Source organism: Malania oleifera, chromosome 3 (assembly GCF_029873635.1).
Source record: "Malania oleifera isolate guangnan ecotype guangnan chromosome 3, ASM2987363v1, whole genome shotgun sequence".
Lineage (NCBI taxonomy): Eukaryota > Viridiplantae > Streptophyta > Magnoliopsida > Santalales > Ximeniaceae > Malania > Malania oleifera.
In genome coordinates this window covers 84054308-84080653 of record NC_080419.1, presented here as the reverse complement: position 1 = coordinate 84080653, position 26346 = coordinate 84054308, and the positions used below count along the sequence as shown (strand labels likewise).

Below are 26346 nucleotides of genomic sequence, written 5' to 3'. Positions count from 1 at the left end.
AACAAGTGGTACTTAGATTGCTAACGTGGAGCGATCCTCACCGTCCCAAGAAAAGACACATCGGATGGTGAGCAACAAGTGGTGCTCAGATTGCCAACGTGGAGTGATCCAAGCCATCCCAAGAAGGAGGGGGGGCAAATTTGTGATGTTGACGTGGAGTGATCTGTACCGTTGGTGCTCTGTAAGGATCCATATGGATTTGATCCACACAGATCTCCTATCGTGGCATGATTTGATCCATCCAATGGAGGGATGATCCAATGGCTTGTGGAGATGGCTCACGGGCTTCTATGCTCATTAATGATGAGGGCCACGTACTTGCCATGTGTCACCTGGCGAGTGGAGAATCGTACCGACACTCATGATGGCTTCCCCTTTGAATGAGGCGATCCTGACCATTGCTAATTCGCGAGGATCAGACGGCTATCCAGAGTACTAACATGGTGAGATCAAGGTCGTTGATGGGGAATAGAAATAGACGGATGCAAGTGAGCCACGTGTTTTTTTCGATCGAACAGATGATGGAATGCCATGTGGTTGAATCTTGTGGCTCCGGGGCTTTAGATACTTAAACCTAATTTTTTCATTCTGTTCATTTTTCCATGTTTCATTCTCTCAAATGCTCTTTCTCTCCCTTCTCTCTTCTCTCACCCTCTCTGTTCTTCTCTTTCAGTCTCTCTTCTCTCACCCTCTCTGTTCTTCTTTTCTTTCCCCTTCCCTGCTCTTATTCACTGCGAACCTGAAACCCTAGCCCCTCTGCAATTCCTTTCCCACTCTCGCCTACCTCCAAACTCTCTCTCTCTCTCTCTCTCTCTCTCTCTCTCTCTCTCTCTCTTTACCTTTCTTCACCATTTCAGCATTTGGTGCCTAACTCTCAACTGTCTCTATCTTTGATCTTATTTTAGGAGCCTAAACCTTTCTTCAGAAACCTTAGATCCTTGCAAACCTAAAATCCTAAACATCACACAATTCTTTAGAGATGACCCAGCTCTGACCAACCTCTTACTCTGTCTTCGCGGCCAGATCTGGAGAGATCTGGTGAAGCCCAAACGAACGATGATCTCTAGGAGTGCCTCGATAGGGAAGATCAGCATAGATGCACGTGGAGTTCTTTCGCACTTCCAAAGAAGATAAACTCTTTTTTTTTTTTTGTTCATATATATTTTTACAATTTTGTGTATGCTTGATTGCTGGTTGTTATTTGCATGGCAATTTAGGGCTTGAGGTATTAAGGTTTCTGATTTAGAAGTTAGGGTTAGGGTTTCGAACGTTAGGGTTTCAGGTTGGATGGTGAGGTTGAGGATGAGTCAACTCGTCTTTGACTCGAGTGAGTTGAGTGAATTCAGAGGATCACGAGCGAGCCACATAGGCTTTATCACGTGTCTAGGTCACGTGTGGGCTTTGGGACTCATGAAAACAGACTTGAGTGAATCGGGTCTGAGTTTGTTTTCGAAAAATGGGCTTTGATTAAGTTTTAAAACGGGTCGACCTGGTTCAGAAAAAATAGGGCCCAGGTCATTTTTAAAATGGGTCGGCCCACTTTCCCTTTTTTAAAAAATAAGGCCCGGGTTTATTTAAATGGTTAGGCTCAGATTGAGTTTTAAAACGGGTCGGCTCACTTCAGAAAAAATAAAGGCCTGAATTTATTTAAATGGTCGGACTCAGATTGAGTTTTAAAACGGGCTGACCCACTTCAGAAAAAATAGGGTCTAGGTCACTTTTAAAACAAGCCGGTTTCTTTTAAAATAGATTTGGGGTTTTGGTTTTAAAAATGAACAGGCCTGATTTTTTTTTTTAAATAGTTGTTGGGCTTTGTGTAAAACAATTGGTTTCAGGTTCTTTTAAAACGGGCTCTGGGAATAAATGCGCCCCCCCCTTTTTTCTTTTCCTCAAGTTTAGATATTATGACTGCTCCACGTCTCTCAAAATCTGTCTCAGGATTTTTTTCGCCGCCTTGTGAACATAATCCTCCATTGACAGCTGGAGGACTTCTCAATGCACATCAACCCTCTCTTCATTCTGTCATTCACACACTTTAAAACATATACAACTGGGCAGTCTCAATATTGTTCTATTTAACCAACTTCCTCTCACACCTAAACACTACAGGCGAATTCCCCGTATAACTTCAACCCATCTTTGGCCACCCTCTGTTATGGCAACCGCGCCTTAACCATTTAAAAAAAAAAAAAAATACTCTCAATCATTTCTCATGGCAGGGGCTTCATCTTCCAAACAGGTTCCTTATTTGAATATGGCATCGGAGGTACCAACTCGTCCTAGTGTCCTTGGCTCCTTCCATCTCCCTCCTCAGTTTCAAAATTAAATGCTGAGGAATGAGACAGTATTGGTCACGATGTCTTATGCCGGTGTAGCCACCCAGACACTCTACCATAGTGCCCAAACAATGACCTCGATATCTCACTTAGCCCGTCGTTTGCAGAAACAGAACGAAACCGCGACCCTCCTCGAAAATGAAGCCTACCTCTTACGGCAGAAGTACTAAGAGGAACAATAGAAGATGAGGGACTTAAGGCAAGAAAATAAGATGCTGAAACGGGAGGTCAAAGATTTGAGAAAAATGGTGGCCGTTTATTCCAACGACCTTGGGTGTAAAATAGTCGAGTTGGAGAAAAGTCGGGAGGACATCCAGCGGGAGCATAAATGGCCCAAAACCATAGTGCATGAAAAAGGTCAGACTTCTCATTTCTCAAACTGAAAAGGTAAGTGGAGAGGCATGAAGAGCCGTGATGTTATGTGTTTATGTTGCCATACGTGGCGTGTATATGTACACCCCCCCCCCCCCCCCGTTTTTTTTTTGAAAAGTTTTGATTTGGTTTTGGGAGAGTTTTGGTTTAATTATTGTAATCTCCCAGAACTGTAACTGTAACCACGGTATTCCTCCACCATAAGTGAGGATAATTAATAAAATTTGGGTGGTTTTTTTTTTTTTACTGAGGACAAGAATATTGCTGGTACACCGAACCGGGTTATAATATCCTCCGAATGACTTGCTATGGATGTAAAAATTTGGGCCATGGGGGTACAATGACCCAAACCTCTATGATGGTTGGCTATGGATGTAGGAATCTAGGCCACATGGGTACGATGACCCAAACCTTTATGTCGGTTTGCTGCAGATGTAGGAATCTGAGTCACATGGGTATGATAACGCAAACCTTGGTGTCGGTTTGCTGCGGATGTAGGAATCTGAGCAACATGGGTACGATGACCCAAAATTTTGTGTCGGTTTGCTGTGAGCGTGGGAGTCCGAGCCGTGGGTGTACGATGACCCAAACCTCTGTGTCGGTTTGCTGCAGATGTAGGAATCCGAGCCGTAGGGGTACGATGACCCAAACCTTTGTGTCAGTTTACTGCAGATGTAGGAATCCGAGCCGTGGGGGTACGATGACCCAAACTTCTATGTCGGTTTGCTTTGGATGTAGGAATCCGAGCTGTAGGGGTACGATGACCCAAACCCTTGTGTTAGTTTGCTACAGATGTAGGAATCTGAGCCATGGGGGTACGATGACCCAAACCTCTGTGTCAATTTGCTTTGGATGTAGGAATCTGAGCCGTAGGGGTACGATGACCCAAACCTTTGTGTCGGTTTGCTGCAGATGTAGGAATCCGTGCCGTGGGGGCACGATGACCCAAACATCTGTGTTAGTTTGCTTTGGATGTAGGAATCCAAGCCGTAGGGGTATGATGACCGAAACCTTTGCGTCAGTTTGTTGCAGATGTAGGAGTCCGAGCCGTGGGGGTACGATGACCCAAACCTCTGTGTCGGTTTGCTGCGGATGTAGGAATCCGAGCCGTAGGGGTACGATGACCCAAACCTTTGTGTCGGTTTTCTGCAAATGTAGGAATCTGAGCCGTGGGGGTACAATGACCCAAACCTCTATGTTGGCTTGCTGCGGATGGAGGAATCCGAGTCGTAGGGGTACGATGACCCAAGCCAAAATTTTTGGGTAGGAAATCTCGTGTTGGAAAAATCACTACTTTGAGATTCCTTTTTTTTTTTCCTCTCTTTTTTTTGCTGGCTTTAGATTACCTACTTTGAGACTCAACAACCAATGCCTCAATTGATTCTTGGGGTCAACTGCCACAATTTCAAATATGTCAAGACAAGAATAGCTCAATCAAGGATGCAAAATGATTATTCAAAAGTTTATTTAACCAGACAAGTATAAATGAATGGTACTCCATTGCTATATGTATGCATGTTGCTACCTGAGATGCCAGAATGCAATGATATGTTACCATGTGTACGTGTACATAATAATGTATGAGTGCAAAGATGTATGCACATTGTATGAGATGTCCTTTGTATTTTCTTTCTCATGCAATGCAAGGAATGCATGCTAATGCATGAACTTTCCTTCCTCCAACATGCCTGTAATGGACAACCCTATCCTTATCCTTGGCCATTTTCAAATTTCGATCCAATATAAGGGTCCCTGAATTGATTCATTAAAAATGCATCTCGTCATTTTCCCGAATTACATTGGTTTGTGCCTGCTCTCGGCCATGTTTTCAAATCCCTAGTAGCCGAGGATTCTAGACATGTTTCAAATTCCAAAAGTGCTCAAAATCTACCCCAATGTTTACCTGCCATTGATCTTGGCTATATCTTCATCTTGTGTTTTGATATAAAGGCATCAAAATCAGTTTAGACAAAACTCAACCCAAAATCTGTCCCAGTTACCATCATTGCTAGCCCTGCTCCCCTTTCAAATTCAATAGACGTCCAAAATTTGCCCCCAGTATCGAGAACTCTTTAGTTTTTTTTTTTTTTTTGAATGTCCATTTTTTAGGGATTTGAAAAACAAAAGGATTTTTGATTATGCATTTATGACATTAATTTGCTGACTCAGTGAATTAGACTATGCAAAATAATTCTTTTTCTATGTTCAGAAATTATTTTGGGAAGAGGGTAAACTCGACACCAGTGCCCTTTGTCAAGGTGATGACGTCAATTTATAAAGCCAAAAAAACTCTTCCCTTTACAAGAACTGCCGTTTTTCACCGAAAAGAACTCATTCCTCCTTTTGACACTATAAAACCGAATGATACTCTTCGTTCATTTGTTTGTCCATGGCCCGATTGGGCATTGTTCATGTTTTAATCTCTAAATGGTCTTTAAGACTTGGGACGAAACATTGGCTTTAAGGATGAGGGCTTTCAGAAGAATGAGAAAACTAAAGCTCAAAGTCCCACCCCCAGATGAATGTGTATTCCCCCAGTTTGGGGTTTTTGTAAGCATTGATCGAGCTTGTTAATTTGAACAAGCTGCCTATGTACTTTTACAGGATCAAGTCATTACGTTGTTCAAACTTAATATTGAGTCTGACAAATCATTTTAGGCAACAACATATGCCAATCTGGTCAAGTCTTTTCATTCGGGTTGTAATGTATGCTGTGGGTATTGGTTAAAGAAGAAATGGTGCATGAGGCTCGAACTTATAAATTTTACCAAAGAGGGAATTGGCCAAAGATCACAAACGAAGCATATCTCCTACCTCGCCTTTGCTTTGATTTTCCCCTTTGTTCTTTTGCTGCATTTTCCTTTTTTTTTTTTTAGGTTTCGTTCGGGATTAGTCTTTCCAAAACTGTCCCAGTGTGGGGTGTGATTCTTTGGCGGATTTAAACAAAAGATTAAACATTTTCAGGCACAATAGAGGGTAGCAAGGGGTGTTTTCTTTCTCTAACTTTTGGGTAGCAGAAAAATGACATGCCGTCATTTTGGCACTGCGTTATTGCCTCGCATGATTTTCTTGACTTTTGAAAATCTTAACCTAGTTTAAATTTGGGAAATGACTTTTGAAGAAAATGGCTTGACTTTTAAGTTCAAAAGGGTTTTCCAAGTGATAGACAAATTTTAGTTTTTTTAAGGGGTAACTGGTCAGCCAAAAATGACCATCTATCATCTAATCAAAATACGAACAAATAGAGGGAGCATGGAATAGCAACATGATCAATTTATTGCTTTCTTTGGAGAGTGTACAAGGCCTCTAAGCATAATATTTCTTTATAGCATCACAATTAACAAGGTGTAGGAGCTCGGCTCCATCCATGTCTGCTAGCAACAAGGCGCCTCCTGAGAATGCCCTTTTTACCACATAAGGCCCTTCGTAATTAGGTGTCCATTTACCGCGGGGATCCATATGGATTGGCAAAATCTTTCTCAATACTAAATCCCCTTCCTGGAATTACCGAGGTCGCATCTTGTTGAATGCCCTCATCATCCTTTTCTGGTACAACTGCCCATGAGCTATTGCAGTCATCCTTTTTTCCTTAATCAAGTTCAACTGATCATACCAAGATTGTATCCATTCTACTTCGGTCAACTTTGCTTCCTTCAGAACCCGTAGGGATGGGATTTCAACCTCTATCGGGACCACAACCTCCGTCCCGTACACTAGTAAGAAAGGAGTGGCACCTGTTGAGGTTCGAACTGTGGTTCTGTATGCCATTAAGGCAAAAGGGAGCTTGTCATGCCAATCTTTGTAGGTTTTCGTCATCTTTTCCACGATACTCTTGATGTTCTTATTGGCTGCTTCCACTGCCCCATTCATCTGTGGTCTATAAGGAGCCGAATTATAGTGCCTAACCTTGAACTAATTACACAACTTTGTTATTACTTTGTTATTCAGGTTCTTGGGATTATTTGTGATTATCCTTTCGGGAACTCCATACCGGCAAATTAACTCCCTCTTTATGAAACGACTGACCACGTTCTGTGTGACACTAGAGTATGACGCCGCCTCTACCCATTTTGTGAAATAGTGAATTGCCACAAAGATGAAACGGTACCCATTGCTGGCTTTCGGAGTAATCGGCCCAATCATGTCCATGCCCCAGGCTGAGAAGGGCCAAGGTGCGGATAGGGCATGGAGCGGGGCTGGTGGAACTTGAATTCGGTCTCTGTAAATTTGGCATTTATGGCACTTTCGGGCATATTCAATGCAATCCCTTTCCATTGTCATCCAGTAATATCCACTCCTGAGGATTTTTCACGCCAATGAGTGATCCCCGGCATGAGTACCACATACTCCCTCGTGGACCTCATGCATGATGTGTCGTGCTTCCTGCTCTTCTACACAATGTAGAAGGGTCATATCGTGGTTCCTTTTGTATAACACCTCACCATCCATGAAGAATCCCATGACCAACCTCTTGATCATCTTTCGGTCATTGCTGGTTGCTCCTTCAAGGTACTCATTTTGCTGGATGTATGTCCGAATGTCATGGAACCAGGGCTTTCCGTTAGCTTCTTCTACCACTGCATAGTGAGCGGGCTCTAATGGTATTCTGATTTGAATCGGATCAATCTCCACTCCAGGTTCTACTTTGATCAAAGTCGCTAGGGTTGCCAGGGCATCAGGACATAAATTGTTTTCCCTTGGTAGGTGTGAGAACCTAATGCTATCAAATTCTTTGATCATATCTTGAATGTACTCTTGATATGGCACCAATTTGGAATCCTAGGTTTCCCAGTCTCCTGTCACTTAATGAACAACCAAGGCTGAATCTCCCTTCACGACTAATTCTTTGATATCTCGATCCATGGCGGCTTGTAAACCCAATATAGACGCTTCATATTCTACTCTGTTATTGGTGAACGGAAAAATCAGCTTGGCTACGCCGAATAATGCCTCCATTCTGGTGATATGAGTACGACTCCTATTCCATGTCCCCACACATTGACCGCCCCATCAAATAACATCTTCCATCCTTCGTAATCTTCTTCTTCTTGGCTTATCAAATCGATATCCTTATTTGGGAAGTCAAACTCCATAGGCTGGTAATCTTCCACAGCTCTATCTGCCAGATACTCCGCAATGACGCTTCCTTTAATAGCTTTTCGAGTCACATAGGTGATATCATATTCAGTCAAGAACATCTGCCACCGTGCAACCCGTCCTGTTACCATGGGCTTTTCAAAGATGAACTTGATCGCGTCCATTTTGGAAATCAGCCAGGTCGAGTAATACAATGTGTATTGTTTCAGCCTACTGACTATCCAAACTAGAGCACAACATGTTTTCTCCAAGTCCGAGTACTTAAATTCATATTCTGTGAACTTTCTGCTAAGGTAATAAATGGCCCTTTCTTTTCTTCCCGACTTATCATGATGGCCCAATACACAACCCATGGAATTTTTTTATATTGCCAAGTACAGAATCAGCGGCCTTCCCGGCACCTAGGGTACTAGCACCAGGGGGTTCAGGAGGTATTCCTTTATTTTCTCAAAAGCTTCTTGGCATTCCTCATTCCACCTCTCGGGGTTATTTTTTCTTAACAACTTAAAATGGGTTCACAGGTAGCAGTTAGTTGGGATATGAATCGAGCTATGTAATTGAGCCTACCCAAGAAACTCCTCACCTTCTTTTCAGTCTTGACACTAGGCATTTCTTGAATGGCTCTGATTTTATCAAATTTGACTTCGATTCCTTTCTCGCTTACAATAAACCCCAATAATTTTCTAGAAGTAGTGCCAAAGGCGCACTTTTCCAGGTTCAGTTTTAATTGGCATTTTCGGAGCCTTTTGAATAACCTCTCCAAGTTCATCACGTGGTCACCGTCATTTTGTGACTTGACGATTATATCATCCACATACACCTTATTTCTTTGTGCATTAAGTCATGGAATAGAGTCACCATAGCTCTTTGGTAGGTAGCCCCAACATTCTTTAGACCAAATGGCATGACCTTATAACAAAAAGTCCCCTATAATGTGATAAAAGTGGTTTTTTCCTTATCCTCTGGTGCCATCTTGATTTGATTATACCCTGAAAAACCATCTATGAAGGAAAATAAAGCATGCCCCGTGGTGTTGTCCACCAAAACATCAATGTGCGGGAGCGGGAAATTGTCTTTGGAGCTAGCTTTATTTAGGTCCTGGTAGTCCACGCAAACTCGTACTTTGCCATTCTTTTTCATTATTGGAATGACGTTGGTCATCCATTCAGGATATTGGGCTACCTCTAAAAACCCAGCTTCAAATTGTTTTTGCACCTCTTCTTTTATCTTAAGCAACATCTCTGGCTGCATTCTCCTTAACTTTTGCTTGACCGGCTTCGAACTTGGGTAGAGGGGAATCTTGTGGGTTACCAAAACCGTGTCTAGACCGGGCATGTCCTAATATGACCAAGCGAACACATCTTGGTATTCTTTTGACAGTTTAGTTATTTTGCTCCTTTCCTCACCCCTCAGTAGTGCTCCAATCTTTACTTGTTTAGGCCCCTCTTTAGTTCCCAGGTTGATTATAGTGGTGGGGTTACTACTAGTCAATGTTGGCTTTTCATCTGACTTCAACATTCTTTCCATTTCAGGAGATAAATTCACCTCACCTTCTTCAATTTCGGTTTCATGAATTATATTTTCAAAATTAATGTCAATTTCTTTATCAAGGGTACTAGTGTCATTATCTCTCCTATTCCTGCATGAAGTCATAGCAAACAAATTTTGACAGCTGAAACAGGGATGCAAACAAATGTCAAAAAGTGCATAATTTTTTATTAACTGAGAAGAAATTGCCTATGACTATAATTTAAAATGAAAAATTAGAAATAAAAGAAATCATTACATGAAGAAAATGGGACAATCAAAAGAACTCCAATTGTGCAGTTCCTCTCCTAGTTGAAGATGGCCGACCCATTTGTCTGAGGTGGCTGATGAAACCTTTGAATCTAGAACAGATATGCTCAGCTGTCTCATTTCAGACTCAAGATCATCTTGACTGCTTTTTATGAATGTCTGATTGACATGAGGGACGCCTGACCTCCACCGAGCGTTGGTATCACCAGTGAGTCTTTCCCTTCTCTAAGCTTCTTTTTCCGCTTTCTTCTTTTTCCTGTCTACAAACATAGGCCTATATCCCAGACCGTATCTGTCTTTCATTTCTGGAATTACCAGTGGCTTCAAAATCCCCTGTAAACATCTTCCCAGCCCTTGACCCGTATGATACCCATGTCTGATCAGTTCTGTCACAATCCTGCGAGCTGTTGAGGAAACTCGTGGTTGTGGGATTTAGGAACCCTTCGACCACAGTTGCTGCATTGATTATTTCAAAGGCTCGAAATGAATCCTTTAGGGCTTCTCTGGCAACTTCCACATAAGGGGTGGAAGTGGGTTTGGTTACCATCAAGTCTGTTTCTCCGTATACGCAAACCAATTTCCCATCCACTACAAATTTGATCCGTTGGTGCAAAGAAGACAGAACTGCCCCGGTGTTATGTATCCACAGCCTCCCCAATAAGCAGCTATAAGACAGGGTTATGACCATGACTTAGAGAATGTAATGTCGAAGGTGACCGGTCCAATTTGCACAGGAATTTCAATAGATCCCACCGATTCTCTACGGGTGCCGTTGAAAACCCGCACAGTTAGATTGTTTTGCCTTATGTAGGACGGGTCAATAGGCAGTTTTTGTAGGGTCGTCATGGGCATGACATTCAAAGATGACCCATTATGAATCAACACTCGTGCAATCATGTGATCTCGGCATTTAGCAGAAACGTGCAACACCTGATTATGCCCCTGTTCTTCCACGGGGATCACCTCATCAGCGAATGTAATGTAGTTGGTAGTCGTAAGACCACCAATCACGTGGTTAAAATTATTGATGCTGATGTCTTGGGGAGTATAGGCTTGATTAAGGGCCTTTAATAGAGCTTCCCGATGGGCTTCCGAGCTCAACAACAGCGACAAGATAAAGATATGGGCTGACATCCTCTTTAGTTGGTCAATGATGTTGTATTCACTGTGTTTAATTATTTTCAAGAATTCCGCGGCTTCCTGAGATTGAACCGACTTCTTCAGGTTCCTATTCTATTCTTGGCTAGGCTGCTCTTTCTCTGAGACCTATGGCGTATAAACCCTTCCACTTCTGGTTATCCCTCTTGCTTCAGTGGCACTGCTAGTTTCTCCTTCAATGTGTACTTCACAATTGTACCTCCATGACATTGCCCGGTCACTGCGGTATGTGAAAGGGAGAGGGGCTACGATCACTACCCAAACTAGGGCGTCTGGGACTTGTGGGGTTTTTCCCATGATGGGGATTAATGTTTTGTTGGTGAATTGGGGATGGTCAAATTCCCCTATAATTGAAACTTCATTCGTTTTTTGAATGCGTCAAACTTCCATTCGTTTGCTATCAATCAAGTTACTTAGATAAATCCAGAAAGTCCCACATTGTTGTACTGATCCTTTCATAGTATTTTGGCATGCGCATGGGGTGCCTTTAGGGAAAATAGCCTTTAGTCCTGCTAGGCCTGCCGTTGTTAGTTCACCATACACCCAGTCTAGCGTCATTTGTTCCCATCTTCTTTCTGATTTTTCCCCAGCTTCTTCTTCGATCATTCCAACATTATCCCTTCCATGGTTAGGCAAGTGATTTTCATGAATACCAATTGGCTTCCCATCGAGTGACAACCAACTAGCATCCCTTAGATCTTGCACCTTGTGTTTGAAGGCCCAACACTAGTCAATAAGGTGCCCCAGAGAATCAGCATGGTACGCGCATTGGACCTCGAGATTATACCAGTGCGGGGGAGGATTGGTGAGAGGAATCCCGGGGATGGAAGATATCATCTTCTAGAAGATGAGGGAATAGGTTTGCGTACAACATGGGAATTGGGTCCACTCTCCGAAAACTCTTGGGTGTATTTCTCGTGTGTGTCTGTTGGCTCGGGTGGGCTGGTATGTTCTGCTGGGTTGGCACATGCGCGGGCCACAAACTGGGGCCTGGTGCTTACGTATGCTGCTTGATTCACTGCAGGTTCGACTGCAAAGTTTCGGTTGGACCATGGACTACGACCCTTTGTATTTTTTTTGTTAGATGGTCCCTAAACCATCTGAGTCTCTTCATCCTTCTTTTTTCTGGTCCACTTCCTACTTGGACCACTTTCAATGCTACTTTCTTCGACACGACTTGCTTTAATGTCGGCCTTGATCCCCCCTGCGATTACTATGTCCATAAAGTCATGGGGAGTTGCCCCCCTTAAATGCCCTCAGTATGGTTCCTTCAAAGTTTTAACAAAAAGGGAAATTGCTTCTCGGTCACCCACCGGGGGGTCAACTTAGACTACTAGGTCTCGCCATATGTAGGCGTATTCTCAGAACGTCTCAGCATGCTTCTTCTCCATTTCAAGCAGGGCCATTCGGTAAGGGCCATTTCCATCACATGTCGATAGTGGGCTACAAAGGTGGTAGCTAGGTCTCCCCACGTTCGGACCCGTGTTTTGTCTTGGTGGATATACCACCTGCCCCGCTGTCCCCGTCAAATTGCTTCGGAAATAGTGTATCATCAACTTTTCGTCATCGGAGTATGCGGCCATTGCTTGGCAGTATAACCGTAGGTGGGTTTGAGGGCATTAAGTTCCATCAAACTTCTCGAATTCAGGCACCTTAAACTTTGGTGGGAGCACCACCTTGGGCACTAAGCATAGATCCGCAGGGTTGAGAGAATTTGATGTGCGGGTCCCTTCGATGGCTTTCAATCACTCTTCAAGCTCGTCACAATGGTATTCAGTTGTGGTGTTGCCTGTTCCTATAACTGCCGTCATTGTCGGGGGCATCCCATTTCCTCGAATTGGTGCTGTCGGGACGAAGGTGGCTGTACTCGGAGGTGGTCCCTCTAAAATAACCGGTGGCGGTCCAGATGACTGCCCATGGATTGGTGTGAAGCCTGGAGGGTTGATAGGATCCATATCTACTTCATGTTCCTATTCTTGAACTGTCTTTCCCTTGCTCAGTAACAAATCCAAATTCTTTTCATTTGGTTGCTCAGTTCCTCCTGTCCCTACTCGATGCTTAGGACACGGATTTCCAACTGTTCTGTCATAGCTTTTGCTTTTCTGCAAGTGTTGTAAGGGTGTGTAGGTGCCTCAATTTTTCCAATCCTCAATCACGCCTCTTTTCCTTCTGAACATGAAACCCACGTCTTTTAGTACAAATGTATGATATGCCGTGAATGTTTATGCAAATATGTATTTAGTGCATAAATGAGCAAATACAATTATGTAGCCTATGTGCTTCGACCAAGGTTCTAAAAAAAATCATCATCATTTCATTATAACTTTTCATGGAAAACATGGATCTTTCGAATGTACTACACAGACGGAGGATTCTGATTGTCCCATTTGCTCTTGTTGATGCAATGCGATCCTTCTTGGGCTGGCTTTGACCCTCTGGGTGTTGATCTATCCACTCTCTGCTTTAGTGCTTGGTATTTGTCTTCCCAGTACCTGGCCTGTTCTGTGAATGGTTCGGCCTTGTCCAATGCCTGGCTAAAGGTCCTCCTCTATTTATCCCATTGGTTGTCTAATTCTTGAATGCGGAGGGTTCTCTTTTCAATTTCAACCTTTGCGCCTTTCAACGTTTTGGATTTTTGATCGAGTGTAGCTCATAGCGTTTGTCTCTCTTTTCTAAAGGCCACTACCTCTTTTTCCGACAACACGAGCTGAGTTTTCTGCCGTTTGACTTTCTTATGGTAAAAGGCCACCAACTCTTCCTTCCCTCGCTCTATCCGTTGACTTTCTGATACCATTTCCTTCTTTGAGTGTGGCTCCATTTGTAACTGTGGATCCTTTGATGACTGGCCATGAGTAGCAAGGGCTCCGAAAGTTCCTTCGAATTGGGGGTTCACCCGGTTGACCCGCCATATCTTGTAGCTCTCCTAAATTGTAATTGCTTCCTCACCTGGGTCTACCAAGTGCACGTGTTTCCAGGTCACTGTGAACTTCCTGATTTGATTTTGGGCATTCGTTGCTGTATAAGAGAAGTCTGATTTTGCCAACCCATGGGTTGCTGGCACAAATTGAGATGCCCCCATTTACCTCCTGGCCATCAGAGGAGCATATGCCACTCCTCCCCATGGACCTAGTAATGGGACCCATGGGAGGTTTCCACACCAGTATATCATGCTGGAATGCTTCATCCATGGCGCTTGCCAAATTAGACCCGAATCTCTCAATTTGTATAATTTTTCTTTCCATACGGCCTTGCTCCATTGGATGATCTGCTGAGCCCCTTCAAACTCTACTAAGGGAATTCTGAGAGTTGAAAAGGTGTCACAGTACCCCCCTCGGTTACTTGGCAGGTGATTGGCAAACCAAACATAAAGTAAAGGAACACAACACTTCAATCGTTCTTGACCCTTACCCCTGCATTTGTTGAGGGATCGGAAAGTTTCCGCCAAAATGCCTGGGACTAGATTAACTCCATTCTTCACTTGTGCCACAAAAGAAATGGTGGTTCAGTCGATGGTCCCTAATTCTTTCGGAAAAATAACCAGACCATATATGGTCAGGGCTAGCACATGCATATGAGCCTCCTTACCTTCTTCTTCTTCCAACAATTTTAGGTACTTCCAAGTGATTTTCTCGTCTTCCCCTGCGGCTCGCTGAATCTTGATTACAGCAACATTATACAATTCTTTTGCCAGAGAAGCTCGAGAATCAGGCGTATAAATGTGATAAGGTGACCGCTGTTTCATCAAATGTAGGAGTGACGTGTACTCTTCGATTGTAGGAACCATGTCTATCCCATTGACTATGAAACATGTGTACGGGGGATTCCAGAAGTCGACTAATGCCTTCACCATCTGAAAGTTCACTGATATATGCAACAGAAAACCGATGTGGCCGTATAACTGCGAGAACTCCAAACGGCGCTGTGGTTTCCACCCTTTCCAAATAGTCTTTAGTTCATCCAATGGGTTTGACCGGGTATATATGCAAACTTTGGCCAGTAACTTCACCACTGACTCTCTATTCAGGCTGTCTCCCCATTGTCTTTGTTGATCTTCAGAATATAACCGTACCACAGATTCGGTTTCCTAGTAAATTATTGCATCCTCCATGGATGGCCCTGGTTTTTCTCGGAACCTTGGTAAAGCGGGTGGGATGCCTATATGTATGCAATATGTTAGTAATACTACCATGCAATGTGTATAGCCATAAGATCTCTTGGAGAAGGATGGGGTTCTTATCCCAAACCCGGGGTGGATATATACAAGGCTCTTCGAGACTTTGTCCTAGGTGGGGGATTTTGGATAAGCACGTGTGATTAAACTCTATCCCTATAGACAAAAGGTTCCCAAATTAAAATTCCATCATTATAAAGGTCCGAACAAAGCTCACACTAAGCGGAGTGGTTCGCGGGTCCCATTAAGCTTAAGCTACGAAGGGACAAACGCTATTACACCCCTATCTAATCCTAAAATGGAAAGCCCGGGTACACAACTGTGAAGGTGTGTGAGTTCGTCCATTTTATCCTACGTCCTCTACCCCACATTCATCCATTCATTATTCATAATCTAATACATGCAACACATCACATGTTAGAAATTTGTACAACTAATCACATGCTTACCAACCAATCATATGCTCAACATGGCACATATTTACAAGTATCAATTACCTCTTATTTGAACATAAAAGGTAGGTAAAAAAGTTATGGTTATTAATATGCACAATTACTCACCTATGCACTATTAGTGTTATCAATTTGCACAAAAAGAAAAAGCGGGGGTATTCAAAAGGTTCATTATATTTGAAATTGGGATAATTGACGATTAATCACTAACTCGACTCTCAATGGTCCCCAGCGTAATCGCCAAGCTGTCGCAACGTTCTCAAGTGGAACAAAGCGAATGAAAAGTGAATTTTAAATTTTCATGAAAAATAGTGTAATGAACTCGCCACTAACCTTTTAGTGTGGTTAGAACACTTGATTACTACCCAATTAAGGGTAGAATTAGTCTGCATTACCAGAGACGGGCTTAGGAGTACGGTTACGCAAGGGGAAGGTCTTTGCACCCCCTACACGCCCATTCTTATGAATGGTACCAGATTAATTGAAAATTATCCCAAAAATTAATTTAATTAGCCTTTAAAATTACTCCCTTTTTTAAAATTGTAAAACAAATACAAAAAAAAAAAGAGGGGGGGGGGGTGTACATTTACACGCCGCCTATGGCAACATAAACACATAACATCACAGTTCTTCATGCCTCTCCACTTACCTTTTCAGGTTGAGAAACGAGAAGTCTGGCCTTTTTCATTCATTATGGTTTTGAGCCATTTATGCTCCCACTGGATGTCCTCCCGACTTTTCTCCAACTCGGCTATTTTAGACACAAGGTCATTGGAGTAAACGGCCACCATTCTTCTCAAATCTTCGACCTCCCGTTTCAGCATCTTATTTTCTTACCTTAAGTCCCTCATCTTCTGTTGTTCCTCTTGGTATTTTTGCCGTAAGAGGTAGACTTCATTTCCAAGGAGGGTCGCGGTTTCATTTTGTTTCTGCAAATGACGGGCTAAGTGAGATGTCGAGGTCATTGTTTGGGCACTATGATAGAGTGCCTGGGTAGCTACATCGACATCAGACATCGTGGCCAGTACTGTCTCATTCCTCAACATTTCATTTTGAAACTAAGGAGGGAGCTGGAAGGAGCCAAGGACACTAGGACGAGTTGGCACCTCCGGTGCCACTTTCAAATTAGGAACCCATTTGGAAGATGAAGCCCCTGCCATGAGAAATGATTGAGAGTATTTTTTTTTGAAATGGTTAAGGCATGGTTGCCATAATAGAGGGTGGCCAAAGATGGGTTGTAGTTACACAGGGAGTTCGCCTGTAGTGTTTAGGTGTGAGAGGAAGTGGGTTAAATAGAACAATATTGAGATTGCCCAGCTGTGTATGTTTTAAAGTGTGTGAATGATAGGAGGAAGAGAGGGTTGATGTGCATCGAGAAGTCCCCCAGTTGTGAGTGGAGGATTATGTTCACAAGGCGGCGAAAAAAATCCCGAAACAGATTTTGAGAGACGTGGAGCAGTCATAATATCTAAACTTGAGGAAAAAAAAGAAAACGAAAAAAAGGGGGGGGGGGGTGCATTTATTCCTAGGGCCCATTTTAAAAGAACCCGAAGCTAATTGTTTTGCACAAAGCCCAACAACTATTTAAAAAAAAAAAACCAGACTTGTTCATTTTTAAAACCAAAACCCCAAATCTATTTTAAAAGAAACCGGCCCGTTTTAAAAGTGACTCAGGCCCTATTTGTTTTGAAGTGAGTCGGCCCGTTTTAAAACTCAATCTGAGTCCGACCATTTAAATAAACCCAAGCCTTTATTTTTTCTGAAGTGGGTCAGCCCATTTTAAAACTCAATCCAAGCCCAACCATTTAAATAAACCCGGACCTTATTTTTTTAAAAAGGGAAAGTGGGCCAACCCGTTTTAAAAATGACCTGGGCCTTATTTTTTCTGAAGCGGGCCGACTCGTTTTAAAACTCAATCAAAGCCCATTTTTCGAAAACAAACTCAGGCCCGATTCACTCAAGCCCATTCTCATGAGTCTCAAAGCCCACACATGACCTAGACACGTGATAGAGCCCATGGGGCTCGCTCGTGATCCTATGAATTCACTCAACTCACTCGAGTTGAAGACGAGTTGACTCATCCTCAACCTCACTAACCAACCTGAAACTCTAACGTTTGAAACCCTAACCCTAACTTCTAAACCAGAAACCTTAATACCTCAAGCCCTAAATTGCCACGCAAATAACAACCAGCAATCAAGCATACACAAAATTGAAAAAATATATATAAACAAAAAAAAAGCGCTTATCTTCTTTGGAAGTGCGAAAGAACTCCCTGTGCATCTATGCTGATCTTCCCTATCGAGGTACTCCTAGTGATCATCGTTCATTTGGGCTTCGCCAGATCTCTCCAGATCTGGCCGTGAAGACAAAGTAAGAGGTCGGTCGAAGCTGGGTCACCTCTAAAGAATTGTGTGATGTTTATGATTTTAGGTTTGCAAGAATCCAAGGTTTCTGAAGAAAGGTCTAGGCTCCTGAAATAAGATCAAAATAGGGACAGTTCAGAGTTAGGCACCAAATGCTGAAATGGTGAAGAAAGGCACAGAGAGAGAGAGAGAGAGAGAGAGAGAGAGAGAGAGAGAGAGAGAGAGAGAGTTTGGAGGTAGGTGAGAATGGGAAGGGAATTATAGAGGGGCTAGGGTTTCAGGTTCGCAGCGAATAAGAGCAAGGAAGGGCAAAGAAGAGAAGAACAGAGAGGGTGAGAGAAGAGAGAAGGGAGAGAGAGAGCATTCGAGAGAATGAAACATGGAAAAATGAACATAATGAAAAAATTAGGTTTAAGTATTTAAAGCCTCGGAGTCACAAGATTTAACCACGCGACATTCCATCATCTGTTCGATCAAAGAAAACACGTGGCTCCCTTGTATCCGTCTGTTTCTATTCCCCATCAACAACCTTGATCTCACCGTGTTAGTACTCTGGATAGCTGTCTGATCCTCTCGGATTAGCAATGGTTAGGATCACCTCGTTCAAAGAGGAAGCCATCATGAGTGTCGGCATAATTCTCCACTCGCCAGGTGACACATGGCAAGTACGTGACCCTCATCATTAATGCGCATAAAATCCTGTGAGCCATCTCCACAAGCCATTGGATCATCCCTACATTGGATGGATCAGATCATGCCACGATAGGAGATCAGTGCGGATCAAATCCATATGAATCCTTGCATAGCACCAACGGTACAGATCACTCCACATCAGCATTAGAAATTTGTGCCCCCTCCTCACTTGCATGATCTGTGTCTTCTGGGGACGACTTGGATCGCTCCACGTTGGCAATCTGAACACCACTTGCTGCTCACCGTCGGATTTGTCTTTTCTTTGGATGGTGAGGATCAATCCACATTAGCAATATGAGTACCACTTGCTGCTCACCGTTCGATGTGTCTTTTCTTGGGACGGTAAGGATCTCTGCACGTTAGCGATCCGAGCGTGCCTCACCTCCATTGTTGAATCCCGCTTTTCCAAGAACGGCTTGGATTGAGCCACGTCATCAATCCGCACCCGCACACACCCACCAATCAGGCCACCGACATGTGGCTCATTTTCCCCAACACACGAAGAGTCTTGCGTGGCCACCCTGATCACCGTTGGCTGTGTTATCCGAGGACGGTTAGGATTATGCCATGCCTAGATCTAGGTCACATTTGACCAGCCACTCGGCCACTGACACGTGGCAAGCCCTCCTACACACGGTCATATACTACTTAGTCTTTTGTGAGCCATTCGATCTATGTTTCCCAAGACGGAACACATCATGCCACGTTTTCAATCCAGGTCACCCTCCATCTCCCCATTTTTTGGTCGGCACATAACCTTACTTAAAAGACGACACATGGTCAATTGTATGACCTGACTAAAATAGGTGTCTTTTATCTTTATAGGCCTGTTGCTATAGATAGCATAGGAAAGTTCCTACTGTTACCCCAAAGCAACAAGACCTATAAAGAGAGACACCTGTAGACACCCCAATTTTAACCAGGTCTTTCCGAGACCTCATGTCAAATCTTCCCACATTGTTTGTGAATCTATACATCTTTGTAGGTCCCACGCTGCTTGTGGACCCCCACACATCTTTGTAGTCCCACACTGCTAGTGGACCCCACACATCATTGTAGGTCACACGCTGCTTGTGGACCCCCACACTGTTTGTAGGTCCCACACCACTTGTGGACCCCACACATCTTTGTGGGTCCTAAGCTGCTTGTGGACCCCACATATCTCCATTGGATCCCATAAGGTTTGTAGGCCCCATCTGTCTTGGTACGCTAGCTCGGATTCCTACATGTGGTACACGTTACCCATCCTGGTACGCTAGCTCGGATTCCTACATGTGGTGCACATTACACCTTTTGGTATGCTAGCTCGGATCCCTATATCCGGTGCATACTAGCTTGGGTTCCTATAACTCTCAAATGGCTCGTGGACCCCACATGGCGCGTGGGTCCCACACATCTCCGTTGGGCTCCACACAACTTATAGGACCCTCATATTATTATTATTATTATTATTATTATTATTATTATTATTATTATTATTATTTATCTAATTTGTCAAATGCAAGCATGCTTTGTTCCCTCATCATCACTCACCACATATCTTGTTTCTTCCCTTTATCATTCATCCCATTTTATATTTCGTTCGTCATTCTTCACCCCATACTTTGTTCCCCCCATCATCACTCATCACATGTTTTGTTCCTCTCTTTATCATTCATCAAATGCTATATTTCCTTCATCATTTTTCATCTCATACTTTGTTCCCCCCATCATCACTCACCACATGTCATGTTTCCTCCCTTTATCATTCGTCCCATGCTATATTCCCTTCATCATTCTTCATCGCATACTTTATTCCCCCCATCATCACTCACCACATGCTTTGTTCATTTCTTTATCATTCTTCCCATGCTATATTCCCTTCATCATCATTCATCCCATATTTTGTTCCCCCCATCATCACTCACCACATCCTTTGTTCCTTTCTTTTTTATTCTTCCTATGTTATATTCCCTTCATCATTCTTCACCCCATATTTTGTTCCCCCCATCATCACTCCCCTATGTCTTCTTTCTCATGCTTATCACAAGTTAAGTCTATAAATAGTCTTCTCATTCCAAGCACAAAGGAGGAGTTCTTGATGGTGGTAAGGAGAAGATTTCGAATATTAAAGTCTTCTATTATAAGTTTGTGAAGTTAGTTTTTTTTAGTGGTAAGGAGAAGATTTTGAATATTGAAGTCTTCTACTGAATGAGGTTACGTTTCATTCTCTTAGATGATCAAGTGGTCGATTGATCTCGTTTCCTACTGGTGCCGAGTCACGCCATTTGAAGAAGGCACTCCGTAGTGCCTCGAGTCAGAGCTCAAGAACAACTCTCGGGAAGACGCTGTAGACTGGCCCCAGTAGACTCACCGGCAGGAAAAGAAGACCGGAGGAGAGGAAAAAGAAAGAAGATCAAGCGGTTGACCGATTCCATTTCCTACCGGTGTCGAGTCACTCCATTTGAAGAAGGCACTCCGTAGTGCCTCGAGTCAGAGCTTAAGAACAACTCTCGGGAAGATGTTGTAGACTGGCCCCAGTAGACTCTCCGACAAGAAAAAAGACCGGAGGGGAGGAAAACGAAAGGTAAAACTAATAGATTTTCCCTTCTTGGGTTACATTTTAAAGTATAATAAACGGGATATGAAGTTGTGAATCAAAGACTCAAACCCAAAGTTAGGTTCAATCTCGAACCTAAACCTCGTTTATCTCTCTCCGAATTGTTTGAACCCTTGAATTAGTATGGAGCCGATTTATTGTTTTATTTAGTATGTTTTTTTTTTCTTTGAATGACTAATGATTCAAAAAACCCATAAAAATCATAAAATGCCAAAAAAAAATCACAAAAGTTTTTTTAGGAAAAATTCCAAAAAGATTTTCAAACTTTAACTTCTATGAGTTTTGTTTTAATTTTATTTGTGCTATTTTGAAGTTTGGGAAAAATATTGAAAAATCATAAAGTCAAAAAAATGTTTTCACACTTGGAAAAAATTACAAAAACATTTTCAAGGTCCAATAAATCATTTTCACCCCGAATGAGCCGAAAACCTCCCAAGGTTTCAAAAATGTCAATTTTCCTTACTAAAAAAAAATCCTATAAATTTCAAAATACCTGAGAGTTATTTTTTGTAAAAAAAAAAAAAACCTATTTTCTCTATTTTCTGATCCCAATGATTGCAAGGAAGGGCGTTGAGTTTTTCGAAGCATGATATGCCCTGGTTCTGAGGGAATACCTATATGTTATTTATTTTTATTTTTTTTGGTATTTGTTTTACAATTTTAAAAAGGGGAGTAATTTTAAAGGCTAATTAAATTAATTTTTGAGATAATTTTCAATTAATCTGTTATCATTCATAAGAATGGGCGTGTAGGGGGTCTGAAGACCTTCCCCTTGCGTAACCGTACTCCGGACCCCGTCTTTGGTAATGCAGACCGATTCTATTCTTAATTGGGTAGTAATCAAGTGTTCTAATCACACTAAAAGGTTAGTGGCGACTCCATTACACTATTTTTCACGAAAATTTAAAATTCACTTTTCATTCGCTTTGTTTCGCTTGGGAACGTTGCGACACCTTCGACACGTGGTCAACAACTTTAGCACAAAAGTACACGGTGTCAATCTTAAGTGTATGGCTGAGCGAGCAAGAAGGAAGCATCAGGTAAGAAAATATAACGTGTGGATGGATAGGATATTCGATGAGGGTGGGGAACCTGCGAAGTCTTTTTTTGATCAGATCCCTCCTCATATGTGGACTCAGTGCCACGACGGTGATAGAAGGTATGGGAACATGACCACTAACCTTGTGGAATGTTTCAACGCCGTCCTAAAAGGCGTTCGTAGCCTCCCAATCATGGCCCTTGTGCAACTGACATTTTTTCGCGTTGCACATTATTTCAACAGCCGACAGGAGGCTGCTCGTAACGCAATATCGGGGAGAAAATTCATTCAATTCCCATATATTGCTAGCGATAAAAAGAAAAGGAAGTTGAAGGCGATCGGACATCGGGTCACGACGTTCAACCGATCTAGGGGTACTTTTAGCATCACGACCGTGCAGTTGGGATTCCATAAAGGAAACAACGTCCAAACTTTGAGCATTTAGGATAGACGCGAATGCTCATATGGGAAGTGGCAAGCGTTACACTTTTCATGCTCCCACCTTCTCGCTACATGTGCAAAGATACGGCTGAATGCTATGCAGTACGTTGAGTCATGTTGGAGCACTATCAAATACTATGCGACATATGTTGTGAATTTTTATCCGATTATGCATGAGGCGTACTAGCCAGCATCCTTGTTGCTGACTATACAGACAAATCTTGCATATGCTCGACATAAAGGTCGGCCTAAAAGCTCCCATATACACAATGAGATGGACGCAAGGGAAGGTAGGAAGAGGAGCATGTGCAGCATATGTCATCAAGAAGGACATAACCGCACAAGGTATCCGAGAAGGACCCAACCCGGGGATGCAGCTAGACCGTCGCATTGACTTCGTACGCACTTATAGGACTTTTAGTACACTTCTTCTTTTGTATATATTTATTATATTGCGATGGTGCATTTTGCAGGATTGATCTAGGGCCGTGTGATCCGAGCGCCTTGATGATGGGCGATGATCACCGAGCCAGCCGAGTGTAAGCCAATGGACACGCCGACCCCTTGCTCTATTAAGAGGGCATGCGGTTTGCGGAGCGCTAGTTTGAGGCAGACGACCACATCATCCGCTAGATACGCGATGCAGGGTTTAATGGTATTTATCAGATTGTCCATATTTAGCTGGATTGACATCTCGTGACAGCTTTGGTGGAGCGATGGAGACCTGTGGCACACACATTCCATCTACCTCATAGGGAGACGACCGTCACACTCTAGGATGTCGCTGTTTTGTTTAGGCTGCCGATTGATGGGCTACCCGTCACTGGTCGTACTATCAGGCCAGTAGAGATACCTACAGACCGTCGGGGATGACTCGCCCTGCGTACTCTGTGCAAGTGTTTGTTAGGAGTTGTGTTACTTGATAGCGAGTTGGTTGGTGCACGTATCCGTATGCGGTTCCTCAAGGGGGATGTGTTTCGTCTGCTCCTGACAGATGCAGATGTACAGACTATAGCGTGCCACGCACGAGACCACTTGTTGCGTTTGATATGTGGGGTGATATTTTGTGACATTTCAAGCAGCTATGCGTATCTGATGTTCCTTCCACTCCATGTGGACTTAGGAGCGTGTCGCAAGTACAGTTGGGGGTCTTCTACTTTGGTTTGGCTTTAGAGGGAGATGTGTCGCGCCACTCACTACTCGAAGACACAGATTACTGGCCCATTTCGCCTACTACATATTTGGGCCTGGGAGAGATTTTTGTCTTTAGCTCCTACGCGGCGAGGTTTCCTATACATTCAAAGGGGCCACGACGGTCGTCCGGTTGACCCACTCCCGCTCACATACCGGTTAGTACCAACATCATTTATCCCTCCTCATTCATTCTATAAGTACTACGGATACTAATTCTTAGTACTAGTCGTTACATTCGTAAACTTACATTTCATCTTATACAGATGGAGGGACGACTTAAGGGCACCGATGGTTGCGCTACACACATTGCCCTGGTATAGGTTCGAGTTGGACATGCATCGGGAGCATGAGGTATAGTCCAATTAAGTATAACACATAATATTCTCTTTCTTTCTTTTAGTTATGTATAGTTTGCTTAACTTTTGTTTATGTTTAAGTGCAGTTCTTGTGGAGGCCCTACATGGCTGAGATTCTAACCGACCTACCTCTTCATTATGCAGTCGGGAGTGGCCTTTGGGTAGCCCGAGTGCCACTTATATGGTTTCATATTATCGAGTGGTATCTCCCCGACCGAGTCATGCGGCAATTTGGGTATTGACAAGGCATCTTGATTGCTTTCTAACGTCAGGGGTAGATGTAGTTGGGGATGACCTCCACGGCATGGATGGGCGCGGTCGAGCGGTCACGGACTGGGCGACTACACGCGCGATATTCATGACTGTGTGGGAGCATCGATGAGAGTACATCGTACCAGGAGTGTTGGAGGACGGTCCGATGCGTTTGGATGACCCATACTTCACCTGGTATAGGTCCATCACACGTCGCTTCGTCGACAAGACTACTGCTATATATTTAAGCCTCGTAAGAAGACTTTAACCCACACTTCCTTTTGTTATATATATGTTACGATTTACATGGGTTAACCAAATTTTTTCGTATCCTGCAGGCTGACATAGTACATGAGGCAAATGAAATCTCGTCAGATGCTGTTATCCACCAATTGATGAGTGTTGCATTGAACCTTGTCCATAAGGATGGTCAATGGATCCCAGCTGCTCAACCTGATGCACCAGCACGAGGAGGTTGACCAGCTCCAATACGAGGAGGATGACATGCCTCCTCTAGTCGTCCATTGAGTCCCATCTCCTCGCCACCGGTTGTACAGGCGGAGTACGTGTTCGGTCCGTCAGCATCGTATGCGCCTTCCAGTGCAACTGATATTGTGGGACCGTCTAGTAGACCGAATGATGCCCTATCTGACTCTGCTGCCACCCAATCAATGTCATTTTTATTGGACGACATTTTCGATGGGGAGGAGGTCGATGCACCCGCTATGCCGCCTCGTTCTTGTCCAGAGACATCATATCAGTTTTTATCGTGTGCGTTTCACATGGATGATGATTACGCAGTACCTCTTGGAGGAGATGATCCACATCCAAGACGACGGGATAGGACACCTAATGCAGGTGACCAATAGGGAGAGGGCAAACACAGACGGCAACCACCATGACCCCGTAGACAACTTCGCTGCGGCATCGAGTAGTTTAGCATTATTTTCATTTCATTTGTATGTATATCATTGATTATTTTTATTTCATTTGTATAGTATTGATTATTTTTATTCCATTTGTATATCATTGATTATTTTCATTTCACTTGTATAGCATTTGATTATTTTCATTTCATTTGTATAGTCATGTGTCTTGTGCACACTTCATACTCTTGAACTTAGTATTTGAGTTTATTTATTTATTTATTTTATCTATCTGCTTAGTTGTTTGTTTGTTTTTGTGTGACTAGTTTTTATTTTGGTCCAATAAAAAAATTTGTTTGGTAGGATATTTGACTTAACATTTTCTCTAGCCAACTACCATACAAATTAATGGATTTCAAAATTAACTCAAGTGAATATAAAAATCAAATTAATCAAAATATGTTTGGAAGAGTTTTAAGAATGCTATCTCCGCTCAATGAACTTTGTGGTCGTTATCCATCCTCAGTAGTACGTGCCTCAGAGTGTCCGAGTTCTTTGGTTGAGTTATTTAAATGTTTTTTTTTCTAAAATTATTATTATTATTATTATTATTATTATTTGAGAATATGTCAGTGTTTGGGAATTGAATTACACATGGCATGATTTGACCGAATAGTTATTCCTTATTATAAGATGAAACATAGTTTAAATTTTTGAAAATTTGAAATTAAGAAAATAGTTATTTTTTATATGTTCCTAATTACATCCCACAAGAAAATCTGGAAATAGTTATTCCTTATTATAGGCGTCTCGTCGATGAACACAGGATTTCGTTGACGAGACCAAGAAGACACTTCATTGATGAACACAGGGCTTTCGTTGATGAATCCAAAAATCTGAAATCACCTGCTCTCGATGTAGACACCCTATTTTTGCCCTAACCAAATAGAACAAGGGGTCTTTTCTCATTGTATTATTATTATTATTATTTCCTTATTTTTATTATTATTATTTTATTATCACTATTATTTCATTATTATTATTATTATTATTATTATTATTATTATTATTATTATTACTATGATTTTTATTGTTGTTATTTATATTATTTTTATTTTCACTATTATTATCATTATTAATTATTTTCCTATATTGAT

At 42.6% G+C, this 26346-nt stretch overlaps 1 protein-coding gene and 1 long non-coding RNA gene across 2 annotated transcripts in view; both read left to right on the top strand.

The window, feature by feature from the left end:
- LOC131150407 (uncharacterized) overlaps nucleotides 1-26346 on the top strand; it is a 49046-nt gene that overhangs the window by 11318 nt on the left and 11382 nt on the right. The gene's annotated exons all lie outside the window — the stretch shown is intronic.
- LOC131150408 (uncharacterized) lies at nucleotides 1141-25481 on the top strand. Its single transcript, XR_009135529.1, has 4 exons — nucleotides 1141-23870; nucleotides 23979-24066; nucleotides 24158-24576; nucleotides 24662-25481. It is a non-coding gene; the product is annotated as an uncharacterized LOC131150408 (long non-coding RNA).